This window comes from Diprion similis, chromosome 14 (assembly GCF_021155765.1).
Source record: "Diprion similis isolate iyDipSimi1 chromosome 14, iyDipSimi1.1, whole genome shotgun sequence".
In the NCBI taxonomy this organism is placed as follows: domain Eukaryota; kingdom Metazoa; phylum Arthropoda; class Insecta; order Hymenoptera; family Diprionidae; genus Diprion; species Diprion similis.
This window is the reverse complement of record NC_060118.1, coordinates 6,712,816-6,726,094: the sequence shown is the minus strand read 5'-3', so window position 1 is coordinate 6,726,094 and position 13,279 is coordinate 6,712,816. Positions and strand designations below refer to the sequence as shown.

The 13,279-nt window shown below is 34.3% G+C and overlaps 1 protein-coding gene across 2 annotated transcripts in view; it reads right to left on the bottom strand.

Annotated features, from left to right (window-relative positions):
• LOC124414808 (zwei Ig domain protein zig-8) overlaps positions 1 to 13,279 on the bottom strand; it is a 378,841-nt gene that overhangs the window by 12,273 nt on the left and 353,289 nt on the right. The window lies entirely within an intron of this gene.

Sequence of the window (13,279 nt, the reverse complement as noted above, 5' to 3'; positions counted from 1 at the left end):
CTTAATTTTTTTTTTTCCATAAAAATTTGTAATTTTTTTGGAAAATTTATTCGAAAGATGTATTGTATAAAAATTTACCACCGCCGTGATTAAAAATATTTACAAATTGATCGTGAATAAGCTTCAAATTGAAAAAAGAAACGCAAAATAAAAAACTGTACTGTATATAAGACAATTTCAATAATAAAAATTGAAAATTTCAATGAAAAAATCAATCAGTTCTCGATTCAGTAATTCTCAATACCGAAATCCTGAAAGTGTTATTTATATTTGAGGTTTGAAGTAGCAGATGATAAGATATAAGGATAAAAAGAATGAAAAGAAAGGAGTTGAAAAATCGGAAATGAATGACGATCATCGTCTAAATAATAACGGAAAATTTTTTCAAAATCAGAATAAAAGTTTTGTTATTTCAATTTTTAGCCACGTAGTGTTCAAATATTAACGGAAAAAATGATAGACGCTTTGTAAATAACAATTTATAGGCCAGTATTCGGGTTTTAGTGTAAATAATGTAAGCGAAAATGATGATCTTTCGTCGATGATCTATCACCGTGGAGATTTTACCAGCCTAGATAGTCTCTCCGATTTTTGCTCTGAAAACAACCGATTCAATTATAACGCCATACGTCTGCACGCTGTTGAATTCTCGCGCCCGTCGAATCTCCTATACAAACAAACCCCGGTTTGTATGTGTACACAATCAATCGTCGCGTTTACTTGCGACAAATAATTTCAACGATTCGATTTGATTCGGCCGTCACGCAAAGCTATTTCTATATACACGTACGTACAAAATATAATTGGAGGAAAAGATTAGAATTGACATAGAATATATTTTTTATATACATCTAAATAATTATAAAAAATATTAACAAATTTACGCAATTAAAAAAACAAATATATATATATATATATATATATATATATATATATATATGTGGGGAATAATTTGGTTTTTTAATTTCGTCAATTTTTTTTATATTTTTGAAAATAAAAAGATTTCAAAAAAATGGAAAGATACACTCACTTTCAAAAATACGATTTAAAACTTCAAACTCAAAAGTCCCAATCAAAAACACTCTGAATATTTTGTTTGTATTTTTTTCTATAAAGGCCATCTAAAAACAAGGATTTAAAAAAAAAACTTACATTTCGAGCATTATTAAGAAAGTTATGAACAAGAAAAATACGATTTCACATTTTTTAACAAGTATCAGGGAGGCTCTATTGAGTAGTACTGAAAAATATCAAAAAATTAAGGAATTTGAAAATCTCAATTTTTCAAACCGTCGGTTTGGTGAGCAACGCCCCATATATACGAATCTGAATATAGTGGATGGAAAAACTGACAATGAGGAAAAAATAAAAATACAACAAAAAGAATGAGAAAACATTGAAAATTGGTAGAAAATCGATGACGAATCGGACTGCAGGCTGAAATACCTTCACTTTGCACGGAACTAATTTTTTGTATGAATATTTATTAAACTGTTTCAGAATGTGCGATATAAAACAGGATAGAAAGAGAAAACTTTTTGATATTCGAGAGAAATCGTTTGTATATTTGATATTCTTAAATTCCTCAAGTCCGAAAGTGTATGAAAATTTTTTTTTCAACACATGATTTTACTTCAGGCTTCTGAAAATCCGGATTTTGGGTTAAAGAAATTAATTGAATCCTTAATAACAAGATTTTTTCGTCATTTTTGCATTCACGGAAAATTTCTTGTGTCGTACAGTCGTAATCTTGAAACAATGTTTTTATATTTTCCAAACTTTTGATCTAAACGCTTCGGCCGATTCACAGGGTGGCCAAAAATTTTTTGGAAAAAAATGATATGACATTTCCAGGTTTTTCAGGATCTAAGACATTGTCTTTTCCTCTACATTTTTCCACTTCTAGGAAGTCGCCAAAACCTAAATCATTCAGCTTATTAATTCTACAATATTCGGTTGAAATTGAATCAAATTCAATTTTCTCGACAAAAAAAAAGTAAACTTGTTACCTCAAAAAATAATTTCCAATTCCCATGACAGAAAATTGATATTTCCAGTTTTTTCTATAACCAAATGAAAAATCCCCGACATTTCCAGGTTTTGCAGGACCTTAAACCTAATTTTTCCTGACATTTTCCTACTTCTATGAAGTCACGAAAATCTAAATCGTTCAGCTTATCAACTCTATATTCGGTTAACATTCAATTCAAACTGAAGAAAAATATAATGAACTATTTTCTCGACAAAAAAAAGTAAACTTGTTACTTTGAAAAATGATTTCTGATTCCCAGGATAGAAAACTGATATTTACAGTTTCTTCCATAACCGTATAAAAAATCCCCTGACAATTCCAGATTTTCCAAAGTGTGTGGCCACCCTGGATTCATTTTTAAAGTGTCCGCAGGAGGGCGTGGGAGGCAGGATCGAACCGCAAGGATTAGTAGGTACACAAAGCCTGCAGGAATCCGAGGCAATGAAATCGGAAGAAGCAAAATGAGGGACGGCTCTTGTTCGTTCGAAGTGATGCGCGAGGGGGCTGGAAATTGGAAAACTCCGGTTTAATTACGTCCAAACTACTCGCTGCACCTCCTTTGTTCCTTGCTTTGTTCGTTTTATATCTTCCGCCACTTTTCAGCGCGCCGATATACCGTCTCACTTGCGCTTCCGGTATTGGCTACGGCCGGCGTTCTGTAACTCATCATCCATCGTCCAACTTTGAAACATCCAGCATTCATCCCTCGACTTCTAGGCAATTGATAATCCTCCGGCTCCTTTTCTACTTCGATTGCATTATCTGCAATGCCAGATGCCGCTGCAGCTACCCTGTGATGTCAGAGAGACTCAGGACTTATTGAGAAAGTAATTGAATTAGGATGCCCGTTCTTGGTCTCTACTGGAAATTTGTAATAGATGAAATAGCGATCTAACTTCAGTGATTTATTCGTCTATTTTTAAACATTTTTAATATCAGGTGTATGAAAAATTTGACATTTTTCAATTTTTTTTACCTCCAAGACATTTTTTACTAAAACGTTATGCAAAAGGACATTTTTTTAATTCCTAAATAAAAACTATCTAGTCACCTTAATTCGTTTGATTAGAATTAGACTAGCTTCGTCTACCAGTTTTTACTTACTCTTATAATATATGAAAAAGCGTAGCATAATTTTTTTTTTATACTCTTTAATTTTTATTCTACATTTTAGATGCTCCAAACATTAATATATAAAAATATATAAATAAGAATATAAAAATTTATCAGAGGTTTCATATGATTTCGAAAGATTTCATATAATTTCAGGGATCCACAGAATTTTGTATCCTGCTTTTAGGATTTCGAATACTTGCAGAGGATTTTAATACATTCGATGTAATTTTTGACGAATTGTACGAAAATTCGAAATATTTTATACGAATTCAAAGCTTTTGAAGATATTTCAAAATATTTTCAAAAACTCCATAATTGGCATCTACTGAAATTCTGAACATTTCACAAATTTGAGATAATTTTTAAGAGACCTCGAATAATTCGGATCATGATTTGGATTGACATCGATGATTTCTTGGGACTCAAAATAACGGATTAAAAATATTTACAAGCCTGAAAAAATTTCGCGTGATTTATCCGAAGTTTCCAACAGAACAGAATTCGTAGAAATGTTTTAATAAGATTTGAAACGCAGCCTTGAAACGTGGTTTCGAAAAGTTACAGGAAAGGTTTTCCGCACATCGTCTAACTCTCTAATCCATTAAAGTCATTCGCCGAAAATCCGGAAGTCGAGACAAGGATCTTCTCGCCTTTTGGGGTCAGAGGAGCGTGTCGTCCGATTAGCCTCGGGTCCGCCTTTGTTTTTGGACAGTCTCTCAGTCAGTTAGAACTCTCCTTGTATAATCAAATTATTTCGATGCGCAAACGGACTACAGAAACGCAACTTCAAAGTCACTTATCTAGACTTCCAACAGCTCGTCTTCTGCATACCTGAAACATCCTGGATTTACGTTTCACACTAGGAACTCGATAATTTACAAGGTGAGCGATCATGTACGGAGATCAGCTTCGGAACTTGATAATTAATAAGGTGAGCGATCATCGTCGTTTGATGGGGGATTAAAATCCCTTGAGATGAGGCTGAAGATCACTTACAAGGAAGGTACTCCAGGTCGATCGCTCCGATTTTATTTCTTTTGTAATATGTTATAGTAGACTAAAAACTAAACGACACATATTTTTTTTCATCTGCCATTAAACACTTTAAGAGGGTGAAACCACCCTTCCGAAGTAAGGCGTGTCAAGGGACGATTTAGCAGTATTTTTTTTTTGTAATTGAGAAAATTACATTTTTCTTTTCTTGGTATGAGAAAACTTTTCCAGTTGAATTGGTTAAAAAAAAAAACATTTTTTTTCTTCTGTGTGAAACTGCTAAATCGTCCCTTGACATGCCTTATAAGGTGAATAATTTTGTACGCAGTTGATTGTTTATCGATATCAGGGCGCCACGTAGCGTTTCAAGATCTAATGGACTGCTCGTATGTTTTTAGGGTCACTTTCTTGCCTTCGTCTGCTTGCTTATAAAGCATCTGACTCGACAGGCGTCTCTAATTAGTGCCGAAAGCTCGCGCAACGTGCGTCACGGTTGAAACGTGCGTGGCTTAAATTTTCAGAAGGCAAATAGAATTAGGCGGGCATGATATAAGCCGGTGTGTAACAACCAACGCATTTCCACAAGGTTCAAACGAATTAGCCAAATTCACGTCGGCAGTTTTGCCAAGAAAAACTGTTGGTATGGTACGAATTTAATAGATAATTAATTACGCATCATTCCATATGTCTTAAATTTGGCCTGATACAATAATAAATTAATTACAGATACAGGTTTAATTGTATAATCGTATTAAGGAATAAATAATTGTACTGACAATTCACGTAAGATATAATGATTAGGTTTGCGTGACGTAAAGGAAACTATGCAAAATGGTGGAAATCCTATCCTCCTGATTTAGGATTTAGCTAGTTGGGAAAAACCTGCAGATATTATACAGGGTATAACCGTGGTGTGAGTATACATGGTATGTCTAGGAGTGAAGCTTTTTTCTCCAAAAAAGTTTCTCTCTTGCTCTAGACTGGACTTAAGTAAGATGCCTAGCAACGGAGCCAAAATCCCCTAGATCGGTGGTAATTAATTGCTGTGACGTTGAATCTGCGTGCGGGAAAAAATGAGCGGGACTTTAAATAACTCGCATCACAACTATACACGATGGCATTACCGAGCAGGGTAGCGTTCGCGAGAAAAATAATTCCCTAAGAATATAGGGATTTTTTTAGACGGTTGGTACACATCTCACTGAAAGGCCTTAACCTCGAAGAAAGGGGCGTGTCGTAAAAGTTCTAGCCACACCATGTATACTCACACCACGGATGTAACTACTGGAATAAACATTACACTACATTAAATTGTATTTATTTTAGTAACCAGGATGCAGAAGTATTTATATTACTGGTAGCAGAATTGAAAGAAACGTAAATCGCAACGCGTTCGAGAGTGGTCGTGACTAGTTGAATTAAACCAGTGTATCCAATTGTAAAAAATAAAAGGTTACTAGCACATGTCCCGTCTAACTATTGCCGAACAAAAGTCCCTAGCTCTTCCGTTGGTAAAGTCGATGACAACTATCTATCTTCAACAAATTATACATCTAACTTTCCATATTAGAAGCACAGAAGTAAAACTTAAAAAAAAATGCCGTCCTCGGGAAGTAAAAGAAAGAAAAATATTTCTGAAATTTATACACGGAGTGATAGAAAAATAAAACCCAGAGTAAATATTGGAAAAGAAATGAAGTCAAATTTTTTTGTACAACTTATAATAATAATAATAAAAGAAATCAATTGCGGGTTTGATTAGGTAATGATACGCAGATTTCTATAGAAAAATCTGGTTATTTCTGAGGCTAAATTTCTCTCAATAATATATGTATATGATCCCAAAACTCCAATATTTAATGAAAATTTTATAGAATTGTGTGATTTTTGCAACGACATAAAGCCGATAGATTAGAGGGCGCAGCTCGTGGGATTTGTAAAAAAATTTGTGCATGTGGGGGGGGGGGGGGGGGGGTTGAAACGAATTCGCGAAAACTGTAGCAAAATTGCGGGATGCGTTTCGACGAGGTTTTTGTCGCGTTTTATACATCCCACTGTATTTTGTGAGCGCAGGCTTATATCCGCGAAATGATTACCGCTGGTCTGAATCTTTTATTTTTGTACCTTGTTTTTCCTAGTTTTAATTTCGCAAATTGGGAAGCTCGATCGTCGCATTTTATTGTCCTGCAGGCTATCAGCCGCCGTTGCACTTTGCACATAGCCTGCAATTTCCATTGTCTGCTGTAGTGCGGGTCGTGCACTTGGTGCTGGGATTCGTTAGGAGCGAGCTGATTACGCGAATACGTTCCAACGGGAAGAGCGATAATTAATTTTACCGTTTCGCACAATCATCGCCGTCGTTAACGACGATTTCCAAATCACCGGACTAAGATTGCACCTATTAAGTTACGGTAGAACCGTTTTCTAAGCCTGGGATAAACTGTGTGTTCGGAGATTAAATTTGATAGCGTGCAATTTGCTATTTTGCAAAACTCCAAATTCTCTTCAAGGTGTTTCTGCGATTTTCATCGTCCTACAGTTCGTTTCATTTCCCCAACTTTATTGATTCGCTATTGACTCAAATTGCTTTTCGTTTCTTAAAAATTAAATTCCTCCAACTTTCTACGCGAGTATTTTATTTCCTATCCTAGTTTTATTGAGAAATTGTAATTATATTTCGCCGGGAAAAAATGTAAAAAAAAAATTTGGTATAAAATTTTTATGGTTTATTGAATCAAACGTTTTAGATTATTAATTTTTCAATGGAATACATCGAATGGGTCGAACCGGACCGAAAAAAATTGAGTTTCATTGGAATATCAATAATTTAAAAATATACTTTTTTTTTATGAAGAACTGGGTTTGTTGAAAACAAATAACGCGTTGCATGTGAAAATAGGTTAGCAGACGGTTTATTTGATTGAGATATTGGACGGGATGAGAGAAAGAAAAGGACCGTTAGACTGTTCTCTTTGAAGTGAACTAACTCCGAGAATATTTCTGCAAATTTATCGATAAAGTTTATTCACTAGGTTGTAAAAGTGGCGACGACAAACTTGTAACTCATTTGCTATCCGAAGTCGTAAAATGGATTTGTGCAGTTATAATTTACGATCAAAAGTATTCTGCCTTCTGTTATCGTAGGTAGATATTTCGCTAATGAAAATGGGTTGAAATTGGTATTCTTCTTTTTATATTTGGTTGTTTCATTGAATAGTAACGGTTTTTCTTTCATTTATGCTTAATATTTACTGATGAGCTATACAAAGATTGATTTTTTTGTTTACACCCACTTTTACAAAAAGTTGATGTAAACAGCGGGAGAGAAAAAAATCCTTGCTGAAGGATACCACGTAAAGCCAATTTTCAAAGGTCAATTTCAGAATTCGAAATTTTTTCATTTGAATAAGATGAGGAGGTTGTGATTTAAAAAAAAATTTTATCACCGTATAATTTATTCGCATTCCCAATTCTAATCTAAAATTTTGCCAATACTAAGCTAAGAAGTGCTGCGTCGATTGATACCAAAATCATTCAATTAAATTAAATTTCAAGTGTGATATTTATGTGATGGCTTATTTTTATGTGATTTATTTTTCTTATGGGTTGTGCTTGTGTGAATGATTTTTTTTATGGTTTGCTTTTGTTTGGAACCTGTTTGTATGGCTTATTTTTGTATGGGTAATATTTTTTCATGCCATTTTTTTTATCGTGCGCTATTATTTCGTGGATCATTTTTTTACAGTTTTGTTTTTGTATAAGTTATTTTCATCTGGGTTATTTTTGTGAATTATTTCTGTCATGGGTTACTTTTTTGTCGTCAGTTATTTTTTTCGTGGGTCACTTTTTTCACGAGTTATTTTGTTGTGGGTTTTTTTTTTACACCTTTGTCTTTGTATAAGTTATTCTTATCTGGGTTATTTTCGTGTGAATTATTGCTGCCATGGGTTACTTTTTTGTCGTCAGTTATTTTTTTCGTGGGTTATTTTTGTAAGAAGTTATTTTTTACACTTTCGTTTTTCTACGAGTTATTCTCATCTGGGTTATTTTTGTGAATTATTTCTGTCATGGGTTACTTTTTTGTCGTCAGTTATTTTTTTCGTGGGTCACTTTTTTCACGAGTTATTTTGTTGTGGGTTATTTTTTACACCTTTGTCTTTGTATAAGTTATTCTTATCTGGGTTATTTTCGTGTGAATTATTGCTGCCATGGATTACTTTTTTGTCGTCAGTTATTTTTTTCGTGGGTTATTTTTGTAAGAAGTTATTTTTTACACTTTCGTTTTTCTACGAGTTATTTTCATCTGGGTTATTTTTGTGAATTATTTCTGTCATGGGTTACTTTTTTGTCGTCAGTTATTTTTTTCGTGGGTCACTTTTTTCACGAGTTATTTTGTTGTGGGTTATTTTTTACACCTTTGTCTTTGTATAAGTTATTTTTATCTGGGTTATTTTCGTGTGAATTATTGCTGCCATGGGTTACTTTTTTGTCGTCAGTTATTTTTTTCGTGGGTTATTTTTGTAAGAAGTTATCTTTTACACTTTCGTTTTTCTACGAGTTATTCTCATCTGGGTTATTTTTGTGAATTATTTCTGTCATGGGTTACTTTTTTGTCGTCAGTTATTTTTTTCGTGGGTCACTTTTTTCACGAGTTATTTTGTTGTGGGTTATTTTTTACACCTTTGTCTTTGTATAAGTTATTCTTATCTGGGTTATTTTCGTGTGAATTATTGCTGCCATGGGTTACTTTTTTGTCGTCAGTTATTTTTTTCGTGGGTTATTTTTGTAAGAAGTTATTTTTTACACTTTCGTTTTTCTACGAGTTATTCTCATCTGGGTTATTTTTGTGAATTATTTCTGTCATGGGTTACTTTTTTGTCGTCAGTTATTTTTTTCGTGGGTCACTTTTTTCACGAGTTATTTTGTTGTGGGTTATTTTTTACACCTTTGTCTTTGTATAAGTTATTCTTATCTGGGTTATTTTCGTGTGAATTATTGCTGCCATGGGTTACTTTTTTGTCGTCAGTTATTTTTTTCGTGGGTTATTTTTGTAAGAAGTTATTTTTTATACTTTCGTTTTTCTACGAGTTATTTTCATCTGGGTTATTTTTGTGAATTATTTCTGTCATGGGTTACTTTTTTGTCGTCAGTTATTTTTTTCGTGGGTCACTTTTTTCACGAGTTATTTTGTTGTGGGTTATTTTTTACACCTTTGTCTTTGTATAAGTTATTCTTATCTGGGTTATTTTCGTGTGAATTATTGCTGCCATGGGTTACTTTTTTGTCGTCAGTTATTTTTTTCGTGGGTTATTTTTGTAAGAAGTTATTTTTTACACTTTCGTTTTTCTACGAGTTATTTTCATCTGGATTATTTTTATGTCGATTACTTCTGCCATGGGTATACTTTTTTGTCGTTAGTTATTTTTTTCATGGGTTATTTTTGGGTGGTCATTATTTTATTCCGGATTTAGTACTAGTACCGATTCCGGGGTGTATAATTTTAGGATGGATTCAGGTTCTTGCAGTCAGGCGGTTCAATCACGGAGGTCCCGACCATCTGTCGCGCGGCTATTCGATGGGCCACGATACGTGTTGCCTGCCTGTAGGATCTGGGCGTCATGTGTATCCAGAGTATCCACACACGTGGATACACTGGTGGCGAGCACCAAAGTGGTCGTATAACGCGGCCCGCCGACCGCGAAGCCCCGGACCCTCGTCGAAATGACCATTCTGAGGCGAAAAGCACGTGAAACTATAAATCACGATTTTTATCCACGCCACTCGCACGGTCTATCCGGCTTCTGAAATACGCTTACGCCCTTCTAGAACCGAGGCCAAGATACCGTTGCATTCCTCCGTCAGTTATTCCCTTTTTTCAAATTTTTTTTTTTACCACACAATTACAATCGCAAAATTTCTGATAGAGTTGTGAAAACCAATATTCGAATTGCGTTTACAGCTAACAATAAGAGATAATTGTAAGGTGCGATGAAATATTACAAAATGATGTGTGAAAAAAAAAAAAAAAATCGAAATATCGAAAAATTATCTTTCATTTTACTATATGAAGTGTAATAGATGGTATCAAATTATTTTTGTACTATTACATTGAATATTATGCAATGGCATTGCATGTATTTTTTATTGTCGGATGAAGTGATATACGTCACGTACGTCATGTAATTTCATCTAATCTCTGCAATCTCTTGTGATTTTTGTCATCTTTCGTAATCCTTTGTAACCGTTGAAATCTCTTTGTGATACTCGTAATCTTCGTGTAATCTTTGAATTCTTTTAGTAACCTTGACTCTATATTAATAATCCTTGATAATATCAGTGGAATTTTTGTAATTCTTGTAATCTTTTTGTAATCCAATCTTGCTGTAATATTTGTAGTCTTTTGATAATTTTGGTAATCTACACTCTGAATTAATAATCTTGAATCTTATATCTGGAATCTTTATAATTCTTGTAATCTCTTTGTAATCCAATCTTCGTGTAATATTTGTAGTCATTTGGTAATCTTTGCAATCTTTTCTGTCTCTGAAGTCTTTGTAATTCTTGTAATTTATTTGTAATCCTTGTAATCTCTTTACAGTCTTTTGGTAATCTTTGCAATCTTTTCTGTCTCCGGAGTCTTTGTAATTCTTGTAATTTATTTGTTATCCTTGTAATCTCTTTGCAGTCTTTTGGTAATGTTTGTAATCTTTGCTGTCTCTAAAATCTTTGTAATTCTTACAATCTCTTTTAATCTCTGTAATCTCTATCCAATTCTTGTAATTTTTTTCAAACGTTGTAATCTCTTTTCAAACGTTGTAATTTCTTTCCAATCCTTGTAATCTTTGCAGTCTTTTGTAAATCCTTGTAATACTTGTGACCACGTGCAACTCATTCACCCGTAGGTACTCGGTGTACGGCACTTTTACAAAATGTTTTTTACAAAAAAAATTTTACAAATACCTCTTGACATATACAATATCTAGTTAAATTTTTTATGTTATCCTTTACTAATAATAAAATTTCACCGCAATTCATATTTCATACAGCTCTATAATTATCTCAGCTACAAGACCGACGTAAAAAGTACACGATACATTAAAAGACGAGCAAAAAAAAAAAAAAAAAAAAAAAACTTCCACGAAATCTTCGATGCATCTATATGCTTGGATATCTTTTGCACCCTGGCAAACATTTGTCTGTATCACTCGTGCCTCCCGATTGAAATCGGACGTCGTTTATATACGGGTACCCTGAGCCTATGGGAATTGGAATTGGTCTGAGATATTTTCTCGGCCCGCAGGACAACACGTCGTGACCATCCGTTAAATCGTACAGAGCCAATCGATCTCTCCTCGTCTCCTAGAGCAGCGGAAAATTTTTCAAATACGCAGCCTGAAGTTACTATAGAATTTTGAGAAAAATTGATAGTATTTGGATATTTTATATTAGATGAAGGAGAAAACACATCGACGAGAACTAGCAGCGCGATTGATAATTTCAAACTCCCTGTGCGAAATGGAAACATTTGGGTCACCCGGGAATTTTCAAATTCAATTTCGATTCCAATTTTCGGCGGTATTAATACCCGGCTGTTTACTCGATCCGAATTCAATTCATTTCATTTCAATCGAGCGAGGAATGCGAATGCTCGACTGAACTTAAACAACCTTTCGTTGGCGGATCAATGAACCTTCCACCTAATTTAATTAAACGCTCTGCTCGACAAATGCAGCGTGATACACCCACGATACAGAGTTGGATTTTTTTTATCTGCTGCATTTTTGATGTATATAATTCCGTTGAGTACTGCAAAAAATACGATCTCTATAAGTAAAATCGTTGACCCATATTAGCATCAAGTTTTTCCCATTACCTACACCGTTCATGTGTTGTATGAAATTTTGTCTTATATAGTTTTTTGCTGATAAAACATTTGCCTCAGGGAGGGGGGGGGGGGGGGGGGTTTAGAACCGACCACCTTTATAATTCTTCAACGGTTCACGTATAAGTTGTCAATAGCTTATTAGAAGCGTTGTATAATTGTTATTCTACAAATTATTTATTCGTGATATTTCTCGCGTGTTAATTACATAATGTCATGTAATTTGCGAAAAAAAAAAACAAATCTCGACATATCTGGTCTGAAATAAACTTTCTACAATACTTATGAAGAGTATATATCTTTTCAATATGAAGAAAAAATGACGATTTTTGTAAATGACGAAAAATACGATTTTAGTGAAGAGTATGAGGTTATTTAAATTCCGGATAATGTATGTAATTTATATTTTGGGCTGAATCATGATATAAAATAAAAGGAGGAAGAAAAAATCCATACTTCGTGCTCCTTTTATAAATTATACATAACGCGTTTCCCTTATGACGTGATCCATGCAGAATATATTTATATGAGAGAATTATACCGTGTTTCCGTGAGGAAAATGCGCATCTTATGCGCGTGCGTTAAGTTGTTCAAATCTTATTGGCCGACAGTTACCGCCTGACTCATCAGTCGATGCAATACCGATCGCGACTGTCAGAAAATGTCCCTAGGAATCTATCGTTAGCTGCGGGCTCCTAGGGACATTTTTTGACAGTCACGATTGGTAAAATGCCAATAAACTGTTGGCCAATAAAATTCGACCGACTTGACGCACGCGCATAAGGTGCGCAGTTTCTTCACGGACACATGGTATACAAATATATATATATATATATATATATATATATACATACATTGCAAGACGAGGTGAGGTGAGGCGAAACGGAGATAAAAATACTGAAAATAAATATCCAGCCGATATTGACAGAAACGCCGACGGTTGATGTATGACGTATATGACGCATGACGTACGGCCTATGAAGTATGCACACCCCATAGCTAGCAGGGTAGTGGAGCTGATTTACCACGTATCTGTATTTATATGTACGCACACACACGTATATTATGACATATGTGTACACAAGCGCAGATCTATTTCCCGCAACGTCCGAATGATTTATGTATTGACTCGCGACGAAATGAAAACATTCCCGACCAATTTATGATCGAAAGCTAGGCGGCATGGCCGACGCGGATTCTGCTGCACCGTCAAGAAAAAAGTATTCCAATTATATCGTCGACACGTTCGAAAATCT